We start from the raw sequence: 23,221 nt of genomic DNA, 5'->3' as shown, positions 1-23,221 counted from the left end.
GATCATGTTTCTTCTTTAGGCAGAAAAAGCAAGTACGCAGTAGGGGTGAGAGGGAGAGAAAAGATTGAAAAGTAGGAAAATGCAGCTTCTGTCTGATGCTTGCAGTTCCATAACTAGAAAACCACAGACACGTATCCACAACTGGGACCTGCAAATATTCTACCAGAAAATTAGGCTGCTTAGGGATTGACAAACCAAAAAACAAACTGGTCATAGCAAAATGTTGCAAGGTTAGATTTGTCCTCGCTGGCCAAGTTCAAATCTTCTCAGATGACCATGAGCAAGGCACACTGTCCGACAAGAGGGTGATGATAGGAACAGTAGCATCACTGTTTGGAATTCAGCCACCTTTTTGTAAACTAGCAAAGGAAAAGTTTCTGAAAGTTAGGAGTGACTGAAACCAAGGATTAGAAAGGAAGACACTAGTTTAAATGTAGCAGTTGTTGGAACTTTTATGATAACAAAAGTGACAGGCAGTGGGTATTGCAGGCTGGAAAGAAATGGGTACGTAAAAGGAGCATCCTTTATAAGAAGTATAATTAGAGATTAAATAGATATCAACCTTTTGTTACCTTTAGAGCTCTGTGCACATGTGGCAACAGAATCCTGTACGGTTTTGAAATGTCGTCATCTGGCCCTCCCACAGGAATCTAGCCAGGTAAACACTGCTTCCTGTCACCTTGACGCTGATTTGAGATGAAATGGGGTCTCTTCTTGACACTAGCACGAGGTGGCAGTGCAGTTACTTTTCATTCACATTGCAGCTGGAGCGTTCTACCCGCTTTCCAGTGCAGCTGACGCCCCCTTTCTCCTTGTGCAAAATGTTAAAAAGTGCCAAGAACTTTTTAAAAAGACAAGGAGGGCTTGTGGCACCTTAGAGACTAACCAATTTATTTGAGCACAAGCTTTCCTGAGCTACAGCTGTTACTCTGAAACCCGTCAAGAACTTTTTAGAAAATGTCATTTAGGCTGTCTTTAAAAGTGCACAGCTCCCTAGCTCTTTAAATGACAGGACAGTTGTGGACCCCGTTAATAAAAGTGCCTTTTTCCAAATTCGCTTAATCCACTTTGGAAGTGCATTAAGATTAAACCAAAAAAAAAGGAAATTCTTGCCCTGGATTAAGAGGGTCCATACACAGCGTTACTCCGGAATAGCTATCCTACTTTAGATTCACACCCTATTTTACACCAGAGTAACTTTCATGTAGAGACATTCCCCCCCAGAATAAAGGGAATTTGAAAAGCACAGAGCTGTTAGTGCTTACTCATAACTAAGGAGATGACTAGGTCATGGAAGTCACAGATTCCATGACTTTACCGGAGCTCTGTGACTTCTTTGGCTTCAACTGTCCGTAGCTGCGGCTGGAGCTGGGGCTGTACGCCCAGGGCTGGGGCCATGCACAGCCTTGCAGCCGGAGTTGGGGCTGTTCTCCCCCCCAGCCCCCATGGCAGCAGGGCTCAGGCTGTCATTACACACACACTCACACACCCCGATTATTTTTAGTAACAGTCACAGACCAGTCACTACTCCCATTAATTTTTGTTATTGTCTGTGACTGTTACTAAAAATAACCGTGACAAAATCTTAACCTTCCTCATAACTAGTTTTCGATGTGCTTTTATTCCATAAAAAAACTTCTCTCTGTCACTCATTCTGCAGGGTTTTTCCTTTGAAGAAACAGTAAGTAGAAAACTGAGACCCTGTCACTTATGCTCTAGACTTTAAAAGGTTACATTCACCTTAGCTTAAGTCCAAAATCTTGATGGTTGGTGGGTTTTTTGTTTTTTTTTTTAATTAACCCTGACATGAGTAGCACAGGTTTAATAACTTATTGACAAATTCTTTGCAGTGTTGTGAGCTCAATCATACCAGGGATGTGCTAGAAAACCACAGGCCTATGGCTACAGTATAGGACGAGAAGCCAGAGACCAGACTGCGGGGGCTTCCTATGTCACCTGGGCAAGTCACTTAATCTGAAGTCAATGGGAGCTTCAGGGGCTCGGTACCTGGAGAGATGTTATTCTGGAATCTGACTTTAAGCACCCCGGTCTCTAACCTTTTGGTCGAGGAGCTTAAAATACAATATTGATTTGATTTTTTTCCCCCTTTATTAGTATTTAGTGCGTTTCCATTCTGAGATGATTTGTGCGCCTTCGTCAGTCTCACTTTGGATGCTATTTTTCCCGCTCCACAAACCTATCCAGCAGATAAGGCAAAAATGTAATTTCAGAGTCGTTAAATGTGAGAATGAGCTCCTAGCATGTTTGATTTTTAGATGACTCCAGAATGCGAGGCATTGACCTGCTGACATTAGTTTATGTATACCTAGGTTGAATCACTCTTCTCCCTGTTAGCTGGCCAGTGCTGTAATGTAATCTAAGTAGTGATCTGTAACACTGTGAGACCTGCTTAGAGAAGCAAAGTTACTATATAGTTACAATGGGTTCTTATTGCCCTATCTGAATGTATTGATCTAGTATAATAGGGGGCTGGAGGAAAAACAAGCGGGAAGACAGCGCAATGATGATGATACCCCAGCACACACTTGAAAGACGAAGGGGAAAGTTGTTAGCTTTGAGGATCCTACGTCTCGCCTCTGATGAAGTGACAAGCCCTGTTTTGCCAAGTCTGGGAGCCAAGAGATGAAAAGGGCACCAGACAGTTGAAAAGCCCCTCTCAGGAGAGGTAAGGGGGCTGTCTTGAGGAACAGGCTGCGTGAAGAGGTTGGGTCTACAAGGCTGACATCAGGAGCTGGTGAGCTCTACACAGATAGGCCTCGGTAGAGGCTGGTTTGTTGTTTTAGGTCTGTTTTCTCTGTTGTGCAAATCAATATACTTGGCTTTAAGGAGGCTGTCTGGTCACTAGATAAACTGTCACTGCTCCTGGGGGGACTAGAGCTGCAGATATTGCACCTAAGTCAGGCCTGCTGAGGTAATCATGGTAGGTCACAGGAGACCTCCATCCAGGGCCTGATCTGAGAGTGACATGATTTCACCCTTACTGAGGTGACAGTGTGAGGCCTGAGAGGGGAGTGGCCTCAGGGGACTGAGCCCCGGTAACTGACCGGTGATCACAAATAAGTCACTGCAAAACCGGGCATTATTTTCACTTGGTTGCTAAGCCAAGATTTTTGTCTCCTCTGTCTTCAGTCCAAATTACTCTACCAAATATGGTAAAAGGCCAGCATAAGCTTGTGCTAGGGAACAAGAATACATGGAGCGAGGTAAGACAGGGCACTGTGTACATATACACCAGATAGGACTGGAACGTTATTTATCACTGTTTAGAGTTCTCTCAAGGATGTTTTAAAGGCCTTGTCTGAAGAGTTAGCACATTACAGAATGCTGTAAACATGTGGCAAAAGTAAACATCATAATTTAAAAGATGCTTCTGTCTACGTGATACTTAAAAGTGCACATGGCAAACAAAAGGAAGTATTTTTTTTCACACAATGCACAGTCAACCTGCAGAACTCCTTGCCAGAGGATGTTGTGAAGGCCAAGACTATAACAGGGTTCAAAACAGAACTAGATAAATTCATGGAGGATAGGTCCATCAATGGCTATTAGCCAGGACGGACAGGGATGGTGTCCCTAGCCTCTGTTTTCCAGAAGCTGGGAATGGGTGCTAGGGGATGGATCACTTGATGATTACCTGTTCTGTTCATTCCCTCTGGGGCACGTGGCACTGGCCACTGTTGGAAGACAGGGATAGTGGACTAGATGGACCTTTGGTCTGACCCAGTATGGTGGCCAGAGGTGAAAGTAAGCCCATCTGGTCCAGTGTACTGGTAAAAGCCGGTACACAGCTGACTGCACTGGCAGGGCTGATGATGATGGCGGCCAAAAGGCAGCTTCCCTGGGACTGGCAATTTAAAAGGGCCCAGGGCTCCCGGCAGTGGCTGGAGCCCTGGCCCTTTAAATTGCCCCCAGGGCTCTTGGCCACTGCTACCATGGGGCTCCGGCAGCGATTTAAAGGGCCTGGGCTCCTGGCCCCCGCTACTGCGCCAGCAGCCGGAGACCCAGGCCCTTTAAATCACCACCAGAGCCCTGGGGTAGCGCTGGTAGGGGCAACCAGGAGTCCCGGGCCCTTTAAATCGCCCCCCCCCAGTGCTGAAGGGTTGGCTGGGGGAGTCTGTCCCCAGACCCACCCCCGCCCCTTCTGGTTGAGCTGGGCTCCTGGCCCCCGCTACTGCGCCAGCAGCCGGAGACCCAGGCCCTTTAAATCACCACCAGAGCCCTGGGGTAGCGCTGGTAGGGGCAACCAGGAGTCCCGGGCCCTTTAAATCGCCCCCCCCCCAGTGCTGAAGGGTTGGCTGGGGGAGTCTGTCCCCAGACCCACCCCCGCCCCTTCTGGTTGAGCTGCCCCCCACACCTTGCTCAGGATCCCGGCCACCCTGAGTACCGGTAAGTCCCTTACGTTCCTTTCACCCCTGATGGTGACTCTCATGTTCTTATGTCCTCTCCGTTCAAGCATGGGAATGAAAGTGGGAAGGGTACACGGAGAGAGAAGATGGCGGCTGTGCTAATGCCAGTTACTGCTGTGTAAGGGACCTACAGAACTGAGCTCAGGTTTTCAGATTAATGTCCGTGACTGGTGTTGGGATATTGTAAAACACCACGGACATGTCCCAAATTAATAACAGTGTGTCTCTAAAATCCATTAAAATCTAAAATGAAGGGCACAGCAAAACAGGAGTATAGAAGGTATACGCTGCGTACAAAATCATCTTCACACCCAAACACTCTTGCACCTTTCTCCCCCTCCTCTTCCCCCTCCCCCCCACTAAGCATTTTCAATGCTGCTAATTTACTACAATAGAGCCATCTGAGCAGGTGTGGGGGTGTCCAGGATTTTGGCACTAGAGTGAATGGTGTCTTCCTAGAGAGTAGCGCAGAGGGGACTTCTGTGATCCTGAGTTAGTTAGGCAGTAAACCTCACTTCCTCTTGAGGAGACCCTGCCCGGAGCCTGGAAATGCTTTAAAACTCACTATAAAAGAGAAGTGTTTATAAAAATGAACTCTCTGCCTTTACATGTTCTGCTAGCAGCTTGGAAAGAGAAATGTCCAAGGACGCAGGCCCCAGGCCTTGTGGGCTGGGCTATCTGGAGAGTGGGAAAGAGATGAGCCCCAGGTACTAGGGGCATGTACAGGAGAGCTGAGCGGAAGAGGACTAGGGGGCAGAGAATCATGTGCTGAGGGGCAGGGTAAAGGAGAGAAGTGATGGGAGGGCGATGGAAAGTAGCCAGCGTAACTGAAACTCCTATTTGTCTCCTGCTGGGGCCCTGGAATGCTCAGCCGTAGGGGGCGCTATGCCCACCGAAATGTATGCCTGGTTTGTTTTGCCCTGACTGTTGCACCCTGTCACTTGTAAGAGGAGGGGTGCAGGGAAGACATTTGGTTGCTGGTTCTGGCTGTCTGGCATTTACTGCCTTGGCCCTTATGCTTCCTGGGAAGTGGGATGTTGCCTTGGGCTTTTGTCAGCTTGATGGGAGAAAGAGAATTTCGTATTACCTCAGGGCTGAATCCTCTTCTGGTGTACATGGGTGCCTCGCCATTGCTTGCAGTGGAGTTGTGCTAACTCACCCCAGCGGAGAACTTGGCCCTGAATTTTCATATTTTCACAGCTAACAAGGCAAATCTCTCTCCTGGAATGCTGGGTTTCTGTCTCTGCCATCCTTCGCCAGATTTACTTGGCTGGTCTGAATAATGGGAGCTGTGAAATTGGCAAGCTAATTGGTGAGTTATCCCACATCTCTGCTCTTGGCCGTAATTATTTTTCTGTTCACAGAAAGGAAGCATGTACCTTAAACGGGCTGAATAGACAGTGAATGTTTTTGTTTGTGCTCCATTCTCCTCCAAGGGTAAGCTCCTGCACACAGCTGGTAGGTAAACACGGTCAGCTGGGTACGTACAGTGGATGTCCAGAAATTCTCCCTGGGTTAGTCTCAGACCAGCTCCTTGTATCATTTCAGCTGTGCCTGTACTATCAATGGTTGAAGTACTAGTGTAAGCCATGACATCAGTGTTCGTATCACCATGGCACTGAGCAGCGAGTTTCTGAAAAGATACAGCCCAGACAAGGCCATTGTAAACAATTCTATCATCGGGTGACAGTGAAACAGAACAGGCCAGCTCCTCACTGACACCTGAGTTTAATTTAAAAAGGGAGAGGGAATGCTTAATGCAACCCAGGAAAGATCAGGGCAATGACACAGAGGCACTGCAAAGAATTTGAGATGAATGTCCTGGGATTCTTCCCTCTGCAGGTGAAGGAATATTTCTCCAAGGCCCTGTCTACAGCAGGTTGTTGTACACGTTTCCCACTGTTGCTAGCCCCAGTGAAACTTCTGGGTGATAGTGTCTTTATGGTTAACACCTTCAATAATGCCAACCCCGAGCATTCAGAAATCACGAGATGTTTTTAAAAAGTCACTGTTGGATTCTTTTTCTTTGCCATCAGGTTTCTGAGCCTTTCTGGTGCACTTGGGCCATGTTTCCACATTTCTCCACAGCCAGCTGGGCTAAAAACTTTTTTTTGTTTTTCAAGGAAAACTAAGATTCTCAAGTCATCACCTGCCTTCAGGAGCTGTAACTTTCAGAAAAACACCAAATACCGCAAGGCGTACAATAAAATGCAAAAGTTGGCAACACTAGGGCACCATGTTTATACCTGCTCTGTGTGCGAGGTAATGCTGGCAGCTGTTGGAACCTGGTCTATCCACTACAGCTAACACTGGGGGAGCTGCACCCAGCCCAGCTGTGAGCTTGGAATCCTTTTGTTTGCGTCTCTTCAGCTAGGGGGTCATATTAAAAAAAAAAAATCAATTGGAAATTGAAATCAGAGGACAAGCTGCAACATGGCTCTAAGAAGCCTGATGCACAGCAAGATTCTGGGCAGGTGCTTGAGGGAAATCGAAGGATCAGGTGTTACAAAATAATAGGAAAGACTAATTAGCATTCGCCTGACCTCTGGAGGCAGCAGGAGGATGTTGCTGTGGGACATGGAGGTCTTGAATCCCTGCGTTCATCTGGGCACTATTGCCTGAAATGTACATGTTTTTGGATCATACAGGGGGATTTTTTTAAGCTGTAGGCCAACTGTCTGTGTCTTTTACTCTCTTTTCTGTGCATTATCTGCAGAACCAGCAGCTCTCAAGAAGTTCTGGGACCATTAACAATAGTATTAGAGGCTGTGTTAATAGCTTTGAAAGCCATATTTGCAGTGTAATTAAATTGTGTACTGAGCATCACCTTGCCTTGATTCATGTAGGTAATTACCAGGCTACTTAGCTTGTCAAAACAAGCTGCTGCAGCCAGAAGCAATTAATGGATTTGCACAGTAATAGTGCCCATGTCTAGAGGAGACGCTAGGGGACAGGATTCTCCCACCAAGCGAGCGCTCTGGTTTATTGCACTGAGTTGTTACTTCCCTTGCTGAGGAGTTCATCTTTAATGCACAGGGATAGTAACTTGCAGGATGCCTTGAGTTACCATTGTTTGCATGTCCAGTAAATACATCCCCTGTAGCTCCATCGGCCCTCAGGCTCGGCATGCCTGGCCGGGTGAAGAGGCCTTTGGACAAGCTGTGGTATTTGGCCTTCAGACCTATGGATGGGCTCAGTTACCCAGCAGCTGTTTCTTTACACTAGGGGGGTCGCACACCTCATGGCTTCTGCTAGCCAAGCTCATTACACGCACCGCGGGCCCTTCCATTCCCCCTGCAAGCTCCTGGGGTGCCCCCCTCCCAACCCCTCTATCAAAGGGACTCCCTGCAACTCCTCCCAATCTCCCCCTGCAGCGGGCTCCGCCTGCCCCATTCCCCACCTTCCCAGGGTGATGCAATCTCCCCCCAAGGTGGGATTGTGTGTGCCCCATTCTCTTCCCTCTCCTTAGGGTCCCTTCTTCCCTCATTGCAGGGGCTTCATGTACCCCTTCCTCTCTTTCTGGACTTTCCTTGGTGTAAGCAGAATCAGGATGAGCTCCACCCTGACATCTGGTGGTGAGTTGTGGCAAGTTGTGGAAAAGAACTTCAGGGACTGATCTCATTTGCATAGGCATACCCATCCCGCCTAGCATGAGCCCATAGCTGCCCAAATGGTCACTTTGGCTGCTGTGGGATCCCCAGTTTCTCTGTTATTGGGGCAGGAAGAATAAATTATTATCCTGATTATGTGAATCAAGGACAGTGGAACTGTACTTGGCCTTTTGTTATGATGGGGGGGACTCGCCATCAATTAAGTAACACTCGCTAGGCAAGGGACATGGGTTCCAAAACTCAGTGAATTCAGAGAGAGGCTGGGGACAGGTATTAATACCTGGGGGTACAGGCCCCTGGTGAGGGCCTTACATGCTAATCAAATCTTCCTCCTCCTCCTCCACTACTGTGGAATGTCAGAGTTAATTTTGATTCCATTAGGAGTCTAGTTACAGACTGCTGAGCTGAATTCACTTTGGGCCAATGGTGCACCAGCACTGAGGCTCCCCTGCTACAAGCTGAAATCACAAAAGAGCTAAAATTACTAAAAGCTGAAATCACTGAGTCTTGTGTTAAGTAGTGGGGGAGCCTGAAGATATATATTGTGGAGCAGTTTGCAGGAGGGCTGGAGCAGTTCAGGGGTGGGGGCTGGCAGAGCAGAGCGATTTGTGGGACAGCTGGTAGAGTGGAGCCCTATGGAGAGGTGGGGCAATTGGCTTTGGACCATGTAAGGTGCCCCTTAACCCTCCCATTTCCACCCCATTCCCTCCTTCCCCCCCATGCTAAGGGTTCTGCATCCCACCTGTATCAGGGTATCCCAGTTCCCCCTGCCAGGGCAAATGGGGGACATGCAGAACCCCTATGTCCCTGCTTCACCCCCTTTCCCCCCCTCCACCCCTTAGTATTTAGCTGGGAAACAAGTCATTCAGCATGGTACGCTCTGCTGGGAGGCTGGGCAGAGTTGAGAGAGGAATACAGTTATGCCTGAAGGCCTTAATGAGTGCCAGCAGCCAGTTGTTTGGTCTGTTGATGCTGTGCTAATCTGATAGCAGGGGCTCCATGTGTCTTCCTTTCCTTCTTTTTATTTTTCTGATTCCCCCAAATCCATAGGCCCCTTTGCTATGAGACTGGACATGCCTTCCCCTGCCCTGAAGAAGAGCTGTGTGTGGCTGGAAAGACCATCTCTCTTGCTAGCAGACATTGGTCCAGTATAAGAGATTCCCTCCCCCACCTTGTCTCTGGACCATTCCCCGACGTTGGTGTTGATCAATGCAACATTGCAAAGTTATTACATTACAGACAGAAACACCATCATGGTGAGCAGCCGGCCGGCTACCGGGAAGCCTCTGCCCCCTACCAAAGGGATGTGGGGATGATGGTCCTGCCTCCCCAGTTTTGGACGGGAGTGAGGGATGGGATGATCTTGCTCGTAACTTCCCAGCTGTTGTTGCCTTCCCAGATTTGGGGGGGGAGAGATAGCTCAGTGGTTTGAGCTTTGGCCTGCTAAACCCAGGGTTGTGAGTTCAATCCTTGAGGGGGCCATTTAGGAATATGGGGCAAAAATTGGGGATTGGTCCTGCTTTGAGCAGGGGGTTGGACTAGATGACCTCCTGAGGTCCCTTCCAACCCTGATTAAAAAAAAAAAAAAGATTTCTTACTCTTGTTACCAGGTGTCTCCTGCCCCTCCTCTCTCCTGTCCAGCAGGCCCTCTTGTTGTGTTTATTATTTCTTCTAGTGGCCTCAGCTGGGCGCTGCGAGAGAGCCAGCGAGTTTAGGGTCTAAGCATCACAGACAGAGGGCAGGGAGAGATGCTGAGACACAAAGAGGGGAAGTGACTTGCTGGAAGTCACTCAGCAGGTCAGTGGCAGAGATGGGAACAGACCCCGAGTCGCCTGATTCTATTGCCCTGATTGCAGGGAGCTGCCTTTCATTGTGGTGTGAGGGTTGTTAAAAGCAAAGCCAGGGAGTTTCCCTCCAGAGGTGCCTACCAAACATGCTGCACCTGCTTTGGGTGGTTCAGCTATTAGAAGCAGGTGCAGCACGTTTGGTAGGCACCTCTGCAGGGAAAATCCCCCAAGAACTTTTATCAGCATTACTCCAGGTATTGTTCATCGCTCTGCACAGCTGGCTTTTGCAATCTCCCTGGATTGCCACCCGCAAGTTGTTCCTCATTTCCTATGCAGGGCTGAAGCTCCGGCACCAACTCACGTTGACTATGTGATTTCAATATGGAAATTTTTTTTCATTAAATCTGGTGGCCAAGGGTGAGACGTGAATTTGACTGGGCGCTGAACATTAGCCAGCTGCCCTCTGAGGGGGGATGTGGTGGGTAAATATGGACGAACCACATTTAGAACAGAACTTTGGGTGTAAATGCAGGAATGCAAGTGCCTAGTGTCCACTTGTAAACCCCATTCAGCAAAGAGCAGCTGCATTTTATTACTAAACCTTACACGCCCAAGCCACGCTTCCTACAAACCTAACATGTTGGTTTATAAAAAGAAAAGGAGGACTTGTGGCACCTTAGAAACTAACAAATTTATTGGCGCATAAGCTTTCGTGAGCTACAGCTCACTTCATCGGATGCTGTAGCTCCCGAAAGCTCATGCTCAAATAAATTGGTTAGTCTCTAAGGTGCCACAAGTTCTCCTTTTCTTTTTTGCGGCTGCAGACTAACACAGCTGCTACTCTGAAACCTGTTGGTTTATGTTGTCTTTTCTTCAGTGCAAGCTCTGATGTCAGTATCCAGAAATCCTGCCAAACCTGCCTATCATGCAAACAGCGGGAGGCCAATCTGCCCCGACAGTTTCTCTTTCTATCCCTTTGACCAGTTCAAACATTAGCAGAAAGGCAGTTGATTGTTGAGTTCCCTACTAGCATTTCAGCTCACTAGATAACTTTGTTATACTGGCAAACGAAGCTGAGAGAAAGTAAGTAGCAAGGTGGTTAAAAATCTGGTGCTTATACAGTAGCTCCCTTGCTAAAGGAGCATGAGACAAGGTGGGTGAGGTAATTTTTTATTGTAGGATTAGTATCTGTTAAGCTAACTAGGGCAAATGCCTCAATTCACCAACTACTTGAATCTCTTTGGAAAAGTCCTGTCTTCTAATTATTTCACTCCATTACTTCTAATGGTACAGATAGACACTTGGAAGAATTCTGTAGTTCACACTTCATCTCCCTTGCTTCCTTCATGCTACCAAACTAGAGAGGAGTAAGTCAGGGAATCCCAAACTTTTTGCCTGCGTGACTCCAATTTGGAATTTACTGTTTCCTATGACCCCAGACAGCTACAAAGTGTGACGGGTTGCCCCCCTTTAAGGTGCCTCCTGAGGTACTGGGATACCACTGAGCCCACCTGTTCTGCCAGCCTCGGCCCCCTTTACCCTGTCTTGCTGAGCCAGATTCTTAAGCCTCCTCTAACACACACAGAGGCAGGGCCACACCCAGCTGCAGAAAGACACAGACACTGAATCACAGAATCATAGAATATCAGGGTTGGAAGGGACCCCAGAAGGTCATCTAGTCCAACCCCCTGCTCAAAGCAGGACCAGTCCCAAACTAAATCATCCTAGCCAGGGCTTTGTCAAGCCTGACCTTAGAAACCTCTAAGGAAGGAGATTCCACCACCTGCCTAGGTAACCCAGTCCAGTGCTTCACCACCCTCCTAGTGAAAAAGTTTTTCCTAATATCCAACCTAGACTGCCCCCACTGTAACTTGAGACCATTACTCCTTGTTCTGTCATCTGCTACCACTGAGAACAGTCTAGAGCCATCCTCTTTGGAACCCCCTTTCAGGTAGTTGAAAGCAGCTGTCAAATCCCCCCTCATTCTTCTCTTCTGCAGATTAAACAATCCCAGTTCCCTCAGCCTCTCCTCGTAAGTCATGTGCTCCAGCCCCCTAATCATTTTTGTTGCCCTCCACTGGACTCTTCCCAATTTTTCCACATCTCTCTTGTAGTGTAGGGTCCAAAAACGGACACAGTACTCCAGATGAGACCTCACCAATGCCGAATAGAGGGGAATGATCACGTCCCTCGATCTGCTGGCAATGCCCCTACTTATACAGCCCAAAATGCTGTTAGCCTTCTTGGCAACAAGGGCAAACTGTTGACTCATATTCAGCTTCTCGTCCACTTTAACCCCTAGGTCCTTTTCTGCAAAACTGCTGCCGAGCCATTCGGTCCCTAGTCTGCAGCAGTGCATGGGATTCTTCCATTCTAAGTGCAGGACTCTGCACTTGTTCTTGTTGAACCTCATCAGATTTCTTTTGGCCCAATCCTCTAATTTGTCTAGGACCCTCTGTATCCTATCCCTACCCTCCAGCGTATCTACCTCTCCTCCCAGTTTAGTGTCATCTGCAAACTTGCTGAGGGTGCAATCCACACCATCCTCCAGATCATTAATGAAGATATTGAACAAAACCGGCCCCAGAACCGACCCTTGGGGAACTTCGCTTGATACCATCTGCCAACTAAACATGGAGCCATTGATCACTACCTGTTGAGCCCGATGATCTAGCCAACTTTCTATCCACCCTATAGTCCATTCATCCAGCCCATACCTCTTTAACTTGCTGGCAAGAATACTGTGGGAGACCGCATCAAAAGCCTTGCTAAAGTCAAGAAATAACACGTCCACTGCTTTCCCCTCAACCACAGAGCCAGTTATCTCATCATAGAAGGCAATTAAGTTAGTCAGGCATGACTTGGCCTTGGTGAATCCATGTGACTGTTCCTGATCACTTTTCTCTCCTCTAAGTGCTTCAGAATTGATTCCTTGAGGACCAGGTCCATGATTTTTCCAGGGACTGAGGTGAGGCTGACTGGCCTGTAATTCCCAGGATCCTCCTTCTTCCCTTTTTAAAAGATGGGCACTACATTAGCCTTTTTCCAGTCGTCCAGGACCTCCCCCAATTGCCATGAATTTTCAAAGATAATAGACAATGGCTCTGCAATCACATCTGCCAACTCCTTTAGTACCCTCAGATGCAGTGTATCTGGCCCCATGGACTTGTGCTCAACCAGGTTTTCTAAATAGTCCCGAACCACTTCTTTCTTCACAGAGGGCTGGTCGCCTCCTCCCCATGCTCTGCTGCCCAGTGCAGTAGTTTGGGAGTTGACCTTGTTCGTGAAGACAGAGGCAAAAAAAGCATTGAGTACATTAGCTTTTTCCACATCCTCTGTCACTACGTTGCCTCCCTCATTCAGTAAGGGGCCCAGACTTTCCTTGACTTTCTTCTGACCACTGAGCTCAGCTCAGAGAAGACTCAGCTTAAGGGACTTGCCCCAGTGCTCAGGTGCCCACCTCCCTGAGAGTGCAGACCCAAAGTTATATTCTTTTGCGCTGTATAGAAAGATCTGCACAGCACAAGCTCATAAAAATTTGCCCCCTCCCTCAATGTGAAGAGAGATATACACAACTTCTTGCCCCCCCCATTAGAAATTGCACAAACTGGGTTTAATAATAAACTAAACAAATTTATTAACTATGAAAAGCAGATTTTAAGTGATTATAAGAGACAGCAAACAGAACAAAGCAGATTACTGAACAAATAAAACAAAACATGCATACTAAGCTTAAGATCTTAAAGAGACTGGTTTCAAGAAATAATTTCTCACCCTAAATGTTGGTTTAGGCAAGTTGCACAGTTTCTGTAGCTTTGAGTTCCACTTAGTTCTTCTTACAGACTGGACCCCTGTCTCAGTCTGGACTTACCCTGCCTTTCCCCTCAGGTGCTTTCAGCAGTCTTTCTTCTTGGGTAAGCAATGGAGGAGAGGTCAGATTAACTCCCTCCCCAGCCTTAAAATGGATTTACCTAAGGTGGGAAACCTTTATTTGATCCCCATCCCCCTACAGAGGAAAAGTACCAGCAGTGTCCAAGGTGGTATTTTGCATCAGGTGACAGAACCACCTGGCCTCGTAGTGTCAATGCAGCATCCCAAGAAGCTCCTCAGGCAGGTGGAAGATTAGTATCTTCAGAGTTCTATTGGCCTTCTTAAATGGCTCATTCAGGATGATTGCTTACTGCCTGGTGGGCGTTTCCCCAAGTACACACACAGTTGTAAGTGTTACATAGTCAATATTCCTAACTTCAGAGACAGAAATGATACAGCCCTATAACTTGGATAATCACATTCCGTAAATCACAACCTTTCCAATGAGATCTTATATGAGCCATCTTGCATAAAGTAGATCTTAGTCATGCCATATTCGTATCATAACCATATTTCTATGAAGAATGTGGGGTGTAACATTACACAAAGCAACATAGCGACCAAGGAATCCAAGGATTTTACACATCAAGTACATTATTTAATGCTCTCTACTGCGAGCCATGGGCTTGCATGTTGTGACACAGCATCTCAAAGTCTGCCGGTGTGGTAGAAATCTCGTGTCTCATCTCCAGTGTGACATCAAGGGTAGCTCAATACTGAGATTTGATGGACACAAGCGTGCTGTATCCAGCGTCACACAAATACATTTCACAAATGGCACCATCAGTTTCAAGGCGTGGGTTGAGAAGTGCAGGATATTCATTCCTGACAGAGACCCAGAAGGCCGGGAGGAAAAGCTGGGCACATATTCCTCGCAAGAAACAATCACCGGACATTTCAACGAGCTGTTCGATTTCAGCTGCTAGCATCAGGCTTGCACAGAAAGGAGCTTTGCACCCAACCATACGTTGTCATGTCCATGTGGGGAAAAAGGATACAGACTGTTCCTCCAGCCAGCTGAGATACTCAGCCGTCACCTGTGTGGGAGGCTGAATAATTTCATTGTCAGAGGAAATTACAGAACTGTGGGAAGGATTCGTAGTTCGTCTTTAATTGATTATTCTTCCAGAAAATCATTTCCTTCATGACTCCTATGATTCAGTCACTCAGCTGCAGGAGCGGGTGTCCTTTCCTTGCAGACCTGTATTCAATTCATTCAGTTTCCCAGATATGCCTGTGGCACAAGCAAAAAGACACCTTCTCCTTCAGTCACACTGAAAACCAATGAATTCACTCTTTTTGCTGTCCATTGCATAGGCTAGTCCAGGGGTCGGCAACCGATGGCACGGGAGCCAAACACGGCACGCGAGCCAATTTTTAATGGCACGCTGCTGCCTGCCAGGTCCCAGCCGCCGGCCCCGCTCAGCCCACTGCCGGACCCGGGCAGACAGCAGCATGCCACTACAAATCCTGCCTGGCCCTGCCCGCTCTTTTCCGCCCACTGCTCTCTCCTTGAAGGGCAGGCAAGCTTCCCTCTCCCCAGCCTCTTCCCCCAGCGGGCTGGGTTCCTGCCCCTCCTTCTCTCCCTCCCTGCGGCCGATCAGCTGACAGCCCTTGCTACAGAGGGGGAGAGGGTGGAATCAGGGCATATCCCCTCCAGCTCCCTGCCGTGAGCCGCTCAGGGCACCCCCACGACCCCAACCCACACCTCCAGCCCTCTGCCTTGACCCCTGAACCCCCCACACACACCCCAGCCCTCTGCCCTCACCGCTGCACCCCCCACACATCCCAGCCTTGACTCCAGCAACCCCCACACATATCCAGCCCCCTGCCCTGACTTCTGCACCCCACACACATACCCAGCCCCCCCACACCCTATGCCCTGACTCTTGCACCCCCCACATCCCCACTCCCATCCCTCGCACCAAATGGGAGCTGCCCAGGTAAGCACTCCACACCCAAACCTCCTGCCCCAACCCCAAGCCCCCTCCCTCATTCTAGCTCCTGGCCAGACCCTGCACCCCAACCCCCAGCCTGCTCCTTCACCCTCAGCCCTGTGCTCAGTGCACTCCCACCCTCAGCTCAGTACAGAGAGAGAGGAAGAGAATGGGCTAGAACCAGAGAGAAGGTAGGTACCCACTCTGTGTGGGCACGGCTGGGATCCCAGAATGGCAGTGGTCTGAGCGGAGCCGGCAGCTGGGACCCTGGCTGGCAGGAGCTGGCAGACTGAACCCCAGACCGGCAGCGGGCTGCCCACTGCCGGTCTGGGGTCCCGGCCGCCGGCCCTTCTCAGCCCACTGCCGATCTGGGGTTCCGGCTGCCGGCCCCTTGCCAGCCGGGGTCCTGGCCGCAGGCCCCACTCAGCCTGTTGCCGGCCTAGGTGAACGGCACCCCAGGTTGGCAGCGAGCTGAGCGGGCCGGTGGCGTAAGATTAGCATTTTAATTTAATTTTAAATTAAGCTTCTTAATCATTTTGAAAATCTTGTTTACGTACGACAATAGTTTAGTTATATAATATATAGACTTATAGCGAGAGACCTTCTAAAAAAACGTTAAAATGTATGACTGGCCCACGAAACCTTAAATTAGGGTGAATAAATGAAGACTCGGCACACCACTTCTGAAAGGTTGCCGACCCCGGGCTAGTCTCTCAGTCCAAAACACCCTCCCAGTGCTTTTGCTCTCGACAGCCAACGAGCTGCAGAGTCGAACAGCAACACGTCCTGATCAGACCCCATTTCTTCATGCAGTTTTGCAAACAGACATGTGCGGAGAGGCTGATTCTTGACGTAGTTCACAGCAGATGAGACCTGCTGCAAAACCTCACCTTGCTCTGGTCTCAGAAATCGGTTGTTCTCTGGGAATCATGCAGTTAGTCCACACAGCAGATGGAGCAATTTTCTTTACCAAGACGCACAGACCGGCTCTGCGGCCTGCCATAGACTGAGCTCCATCTGTGCAAAAGCCAAGCAGGCAATCACACGGGATATTTTTGTCTTGCATGTAACACATCGAATAGTCCTTGCACCCTCTTGTGTCCGGGAAGAGGGAGAGAATTGCACCCTCTCGTATATTTCACAAGCCAAGAAATGTGCATCACGACCCTCAGTGCTCACATCAACTTGACGAGCAACAGCCGCCGTGTTTTTTCAGGTGTTCCAGCAGCGTGTTTTCCTGAACCGCTGCTCTCCCTTCAGGGCTTCGCTTCACTGTGTTGCTGGAGCGTGGCGTGGCTTTGAGCTTGTTTGCCTCATTTCCCCCAGCACGTCCTGTTCACTCTATTGAGTCCAGCTGGCAGAAACAAAGTCTTTCCAATTGTGTAGGCTGCTTGGTCTATGGGATGCGGTACCTCACCTCCGACGACGCCTTTTGAGCATGCTCAGAGACGGTCACAGCTCTCTACAGTTGCAATTGAGGATGCAAAAGTTCTTTCCAATGCTGGGAAAATAACCATTGTTTTCCTTTGTGCTCTTGAGAAGGGTTTCCAAGTGTCATTTCAGTTTATTAGGCTTCATGCTTTCGCCAGATAACACTGTGTGGTCTAGCTGACATTTTGGCCTTTCTTCACTCTTGACCAAAGTGCCAGGGAAGCCAACGTCAAAGGAAGCCTTGTTGTATTTGCGAGCACGTTTCTTGCATTCTTGTTTTTTGTTCATTACTGCGCCACTAGACTCACTGCTGGAGGTTGAACCAGACACTGTGCGTAAACATGGGTCCATTGTGCTCTTATCACAACCAGAAATAGGAATTCAGTGCTAAGCAAATGAGGCCAGGATGGAGGAAGGCCCGCTGTGGTGAAACTAGGGCAGCATGGAGACACTGACTTCCAATGAGTCTTTATCCTCGTAGCCAATAGGATACTCCGGGTGGCCCTGCCTCAAGGAACTTCCAAATCACTGCAGATTCCCATCTCAGAAAAGGCCAGCCCAGGCTCCTACCAGCTCAAGCAGAGAGGATGCTCTGTTGACGAGGCTGCTGCCCACACAGGAGGATCTTCTGCATTCGATCCCTCAGCCGGATGCTTACACAGCAGGATGGTGCAAATTGCCAAACTGGCGTCTGCACAGCCAACCTGTCCTGACCTGCTCCACAAATGCCACACCGGGAGGCTTCTGTTTGGATCCACCAGATCGCGGCCTCTGTGCAACATGACCTCACATGCACTGTATGTGCGAGGTTGTGCCATGAGGAGGCCACTAGTTCGAAGATCAAAATGGCAGCCTCCCGGTGTGGAGTCTGTGGAGCAGGTCTGGACACGTTTGGAGGTGGACGGCATCGTCTCATGGGCCAAATCTTGCCTATTGGACCCACGACCCAGTTGGCTGATGGCACAACCCCATTTGGGGTCGCGACCCCTAGTTTGGAAACTGCTGCAGTAAGGGATCTCTGCTTTCAATAGGAGCATGTCACTCTGATTGATGTCAGTTCAGTCCATCAAAAGGGACCAACTACAACGGTTTGTTCTCTCTGGAAGAGTGCAAGGTGAGAGAGGTCCTGGATGTCCCAGAAGACCATGGTATAATGTGATATATAAAATCATCCAGGCACCCCACCCCCTGCAGGCTTAAATGGAGGTTTAAAACAGACGTGGATGGAATCTGTTCATATCCTGGGTCCTACCCAACCTTGGCATTGGAAAAAGGAGATGGGGGAGATGATGATGATGATGATGAAGAGCAGCACCACTAGTGAGATTCAAACACCCCCATACAGTGTTCTCTAAAGGTCGCTAAGCAGGCAGGGTGTTCTGCACCAGGGAATGCTTGATCAAGAAAATCCTGCTTCAGGTCCAGTTCAGAGCCTGACCCCAGGTTGCAAGGTGAGGGGCCCTAGATTATGCTGGTCTGTGCATACTAAGAGCTTTGAATTGCGTGTATCCTTTGGTGTACCGGCACTCAAGGAAGTTTGCAAATGAGCAGTTGCATTTCACAACTGCTGCAGAAGCACATTTGGGGCTTGTCAATATGAGCAAATTTAGTGGCATAATTTTCTCCTGTAATTATACCTTTATAGTTATATCAGTCCAACTCCCCATCTGGACCAGCGGAGTCCAGAATAGGAATGCCTCTTTCCACTGCAACTAGCCTTGCTTTGGAAGGGAGTTGTACCAGTCTAACAATGGTAGTATAACTCCTCACTACATCCCCTCCTGTAGCCAAGGCTTGAGAAGCGAGTTGCTTCAGTCTTGTCCGGCTGCGACAAAGGCTTGGTCTACACGTTTAAGGTTATATTGGCATAGCTATGCTGGTCAGGGGTATGAAAAACTCACCCCCCTGACCAGCATAGCTATGCCAACAAAACTCCCAGTGTAGATGCAGCTATGTCAAGGGCAGCATGCTTCCCTTTAACTAGCTAGCATCATTTGAGGACATGGTGTTCCTACAGCAATGGAAAATCCCCTTTGGTCGGTATATGCACAACAGGGCAATGCTGCCATCATCTCCATAGTGTAGACAAACCCAAAGGCATGGGTGTCTCTGATGAGGTCCATGTCTGGGGCAGAACAGATGGTGGGAGCAAGAGAGAACAACAGGAGACCACAAAGTCCTGCCTTCTCCTTTGGTGCTCCAGGCAACTGACTTACTCGCCTCATGCCATAAAACTGCAGCATTACACAGCCAAACGTTCCAGTGGTAAAGTCCTGCTGTGATCAGTTCTTAATACAAGTATGGAACTGGCAGCTTCTCTACTCTCGCTATGGTCCCCTCCTCCTCTAAAGAACTGGAATCTCTCCTACCGGCTCAGAAAGAAATGAAGAGCAAAGAACTGCAAAAGAAGATGACTACTGCAGCGGGTTTGTCTCTGTAGGACGATTTGACATTGCGTATTCCATGTGTCTCAGAATCCACCCCCAAGTGAGTATTTTCAGGCAGGTAACCCACCCAGAGGGAAGGAATAATCCTGGAGCAAGAGAGAGCCACCAAAGTAGTAGTAGAACCAATGAGACAGAACTGATATAGGGAGAGAAAACGCTCAGCTTTGAACCCGGTCCAGTGTGAGAATGATCCAAATGTGCATACAGTGGGATACCTCACTGGTGGCCATTTCTTTCTGGCCAGGACTCCACTCTCACCAATCACCTCATCAGGTATGCCCAAAGTATGGAAAGGCGGAGTAGCTGGAGTGGGTTCCCGTTTTCATCCTTACTGGAGTTATACTGTGCTCTACAGGAGGCCAGACTAGATGGTTTTAATGATCCCTTCTCAGAGACTCATGGCCTTTAAAACCAGAAGGGACCATCATGACCTTCAAATTTATGATTCACAAACCCGTGAATGAATCTTACAGGGTCTCTTTCCTCGTATTTGTTCCCCACGTTCCCTAGAATGAGCAGTGGAGGATATAATACCTTGCACAATATCTACTCAAGGACAGCATTTCAGAGCTACAAACCAGTGTTATGTGATGCAGAAATCAGAGATGGGACCAGCCCATTTCTTGCAACCCCTGGAACCAACAATATATGCATGTTTTCTAGAGCGCTGTCTACTCTGCTGTGATTACAAAACAGTTCTGTAGGTGTACATGTTGTTCAACAGACAATAAGGCGGGGCCCTGCCTCAAAGCGCTTACAACCTAAGCACAGCCTACTTCACAATGGTACATTTTTCACCACTCTCCTTGGGAGCCCAGTGCACAGGTTGCATCACCAGGAAGGCTTCCCTGCTTTTGAAAAGTTCATTCTTTTATTTCTAATTATGCTCACAAGCACCAGCCTCAACACTTCCTCCCTCTCATTTGTGTGAACATAAGAACAGCCATACTGGGTCAGACCGAAGGTCCATCTAGTGCAGTATCCTGCCTTCCAACCGTGGCCAATACCCCAGAGGGAATTAACAGAACAGCTAATCATCAAGTGATCCATCCCCTGTCGCCCATTCCCAGCTTGACAAACAGAGGGTAGGGACACCATCCCTGCCCATCTGGACTAATAGCCATTGATGGACCTAACTTCCATGAACTCTGTTATAGTCTTGGCCTTCACAACATCCTCTGGCAAGGAGTTCCACAGGTTGACTGTGCGTTGTGAAGAAATACTTCCTTTTGTTTGTTTTAAACCTGCTGCCTATTAATTTTATCTGGTGACCCCTAGTTCTCGTGTTTTGAGAAGAAGTAAATAACACTTCCTTATTTACTTCCTCCACACCAGTCACAATGTTATAGACCTCTATCATATCCCCCCTTGGTCATCTCTTTTCCAAGCTGAAAAGTCCCAGTCTTATTAACCTCTCCTCACATGGTAGCCGTTCCATACCCCTAATCATTTTTGTTGCCCTTTTCTGAACTTTTTCCAATTCCAATATGTCTTTTTTGAGATGGGGCGACCACATCTGCAGGCAGTATTCAAGGTGTGGGCGTACCATGGATTTATATAGAGGCAATGTGACATTTTCTGTCTTATTATCTATCCCTTTCTTAACAATTCCCAACATTTGGTTCGTTTTTTTGACTGCGGCTGCACATTGAGTGGATGTTTTCAGAGAAACATCTGGAGAGTGTGTACACCTTCCAGGTGCTTATAGCTGACTAGTATGTTCCTCCCTGACGTTTAACCAAGCCAAGTGTATTTTGTTCTATTAACGTTCCACATAAGGCACTGCCTCCACCCTTCCTTGATCCTTGTTGTTTCTCTTCCCTGAGTTTCTTCAGTTTGTCAACATCTTTCTAGAGGTACCCAGAAGTGAATGCTAATATGGGGGCCCAATCCCACGACCACTTTGTGCTTCGACACAAAGCATCCTGCACCTTGGCAGGGGGTTAGACCAGACGCATCTTGCAGTCCCGTCTAACCCTATGGTTCCACGATTCTAGAACTCCCACTGCCATCAGTGGGAGTGTCCACACATTCCTGGAGATATTTGGGTGCCTGGTGTGGTGAAGGCCCCAACCCGGCAAAGCGCTTAAGCACAAGAACAGCCCCACTGACTCCAATGGGTTCTCATGCCTATAGTTAAGCATGAGCTTAGTTATTTTGTGGGACCAGGGGCTAAGAGGTGAACATGGATATTACTTAAAACTTGGTGTGACAGATGCTATGGACACATGGACTATCCAAACACTATTGTATAAACTCTATAAATGTTACCTGTATCTGTATGGGCTAGGGATTGTATTCTGCTCCACTGGGGAGCTAATGAGTTTCCTGCAGCAACTAAAATCACCAGGGTCAAAGTGAGGGAAAGGTGGTTAATACAAATCCCTGGACAGGTAATGAATTTGGAGAAGCCTGCACTCCTGCAGAGACCTGCTTTGACCTGACTAAAGAAGCCAGACAAAGGAAAGAATTGAAAACTGGAGAAAGTGACCACCTGGACATAGGGAGAGAGGTCATTCTCACCCGACCCAGCGAAAGACATGAGACTGTGGCCTCAGGGATATGCCTTGTGGGAGGAACTGATGGGACTTTGGAAGGGTCTCCATGTGGAAGATCGTGGGTGACTCCTGGTGAGCTTGACACATCTAAAAGCTGTTTATTGTTTTCAAGCTGTGTTTTCCCTGTATTGCTTCTGTCCAGAACAAAGAGTACTTTGCTTTGTGAAAGCCGACTACTCACTGCTTAACCCTGTTATTGCCCCTGAGAAAACAGGACTGCAAGTGCGTCAGCCTTGTCAAGGAGATCACTGCAAATCTGCAGGAATCTGCAGCCTAAAACCCTGGAGAGGACGGGATGGTGGGATCCCAACCTGAGAAAAGTGATGGCTAGAGGCCTGAGATGGGGGGGGGGGGCCCTGCCCCCAAGGAGGCCATGAAGCAGTGAGCAGTGCATTTCCCTTGGGAACTGAGACACCTGGAATCCCCAAACTTCTCCTGGTTTTTTTAGCTGAAAGATTCCAGATGGATTGAGAAAAGTTATGCAGGCTCAGGGCGAAATAACTACTGCACTTAAAAAAATGTGCATTTTTCCAGACTGAGCCACTTTCCTTCTTAAACCAGTAGAAATGCCTGTCTGATGCCATAAAAAGCATATCATCCCCCGGCGCGCAACTCAAAATCAAAAGACCCAGTTTAAATAAAATTATGTGAAGGGTGGATGGGAATCAAAGTCATGCATGCCGTCCTGTATTACATAGCATGGTTCAGCCTTGCACTATCTGAAGCAACCACAGTATATTCAATTTCTTTCTTTACCCTAGAATATATATTTTTGCAAGAACACCCAGATCGGCAATGTTAATTTCATCGTCAGTGTTATGAAACAGGCTCCTAGAGCCCCAGCTGGCGGTTCAGCTGCAGGGAGGGACCTATGCACTCCTCATGACTCTGACATCAGGTCTGGAGCCTGCAAGAGTTTAAAAAAATCAAATGTAACTCATAGAGATGAAAGGAAAGCCCATCTCTTCAGAGATTTGTGTGCATATTCTCTTAGGAACAAAAAATATAATCCTGCTGCACAACTGCAATGTGTGAAACAGCCACAGGACTTCCTGGCAGAAGAACTCATCAACAAGCTTTCCCCACTTCCCTTTTGTGAAAGTTTCACTCTGTTCCACTGATCCGGCTTCTTCTTTGTCTCTGGCCCCACCTC

The sequence above is a fragment of the Caretta caretta genome, chromosome 9, assembly GCF_965140235.1.
Source record: "Caretta caretta isolate rCarCar2 chromosome 9, rCarCar1.hap1, whole genome shotgun sequence".
NCBI lineage: Eukaryota > Metazoa > Chordata > Testudines > Cheloniidae > Caretta > Caretta caretta.
This window is presented reverse-complemented; position numbering follows the sequence as displayed.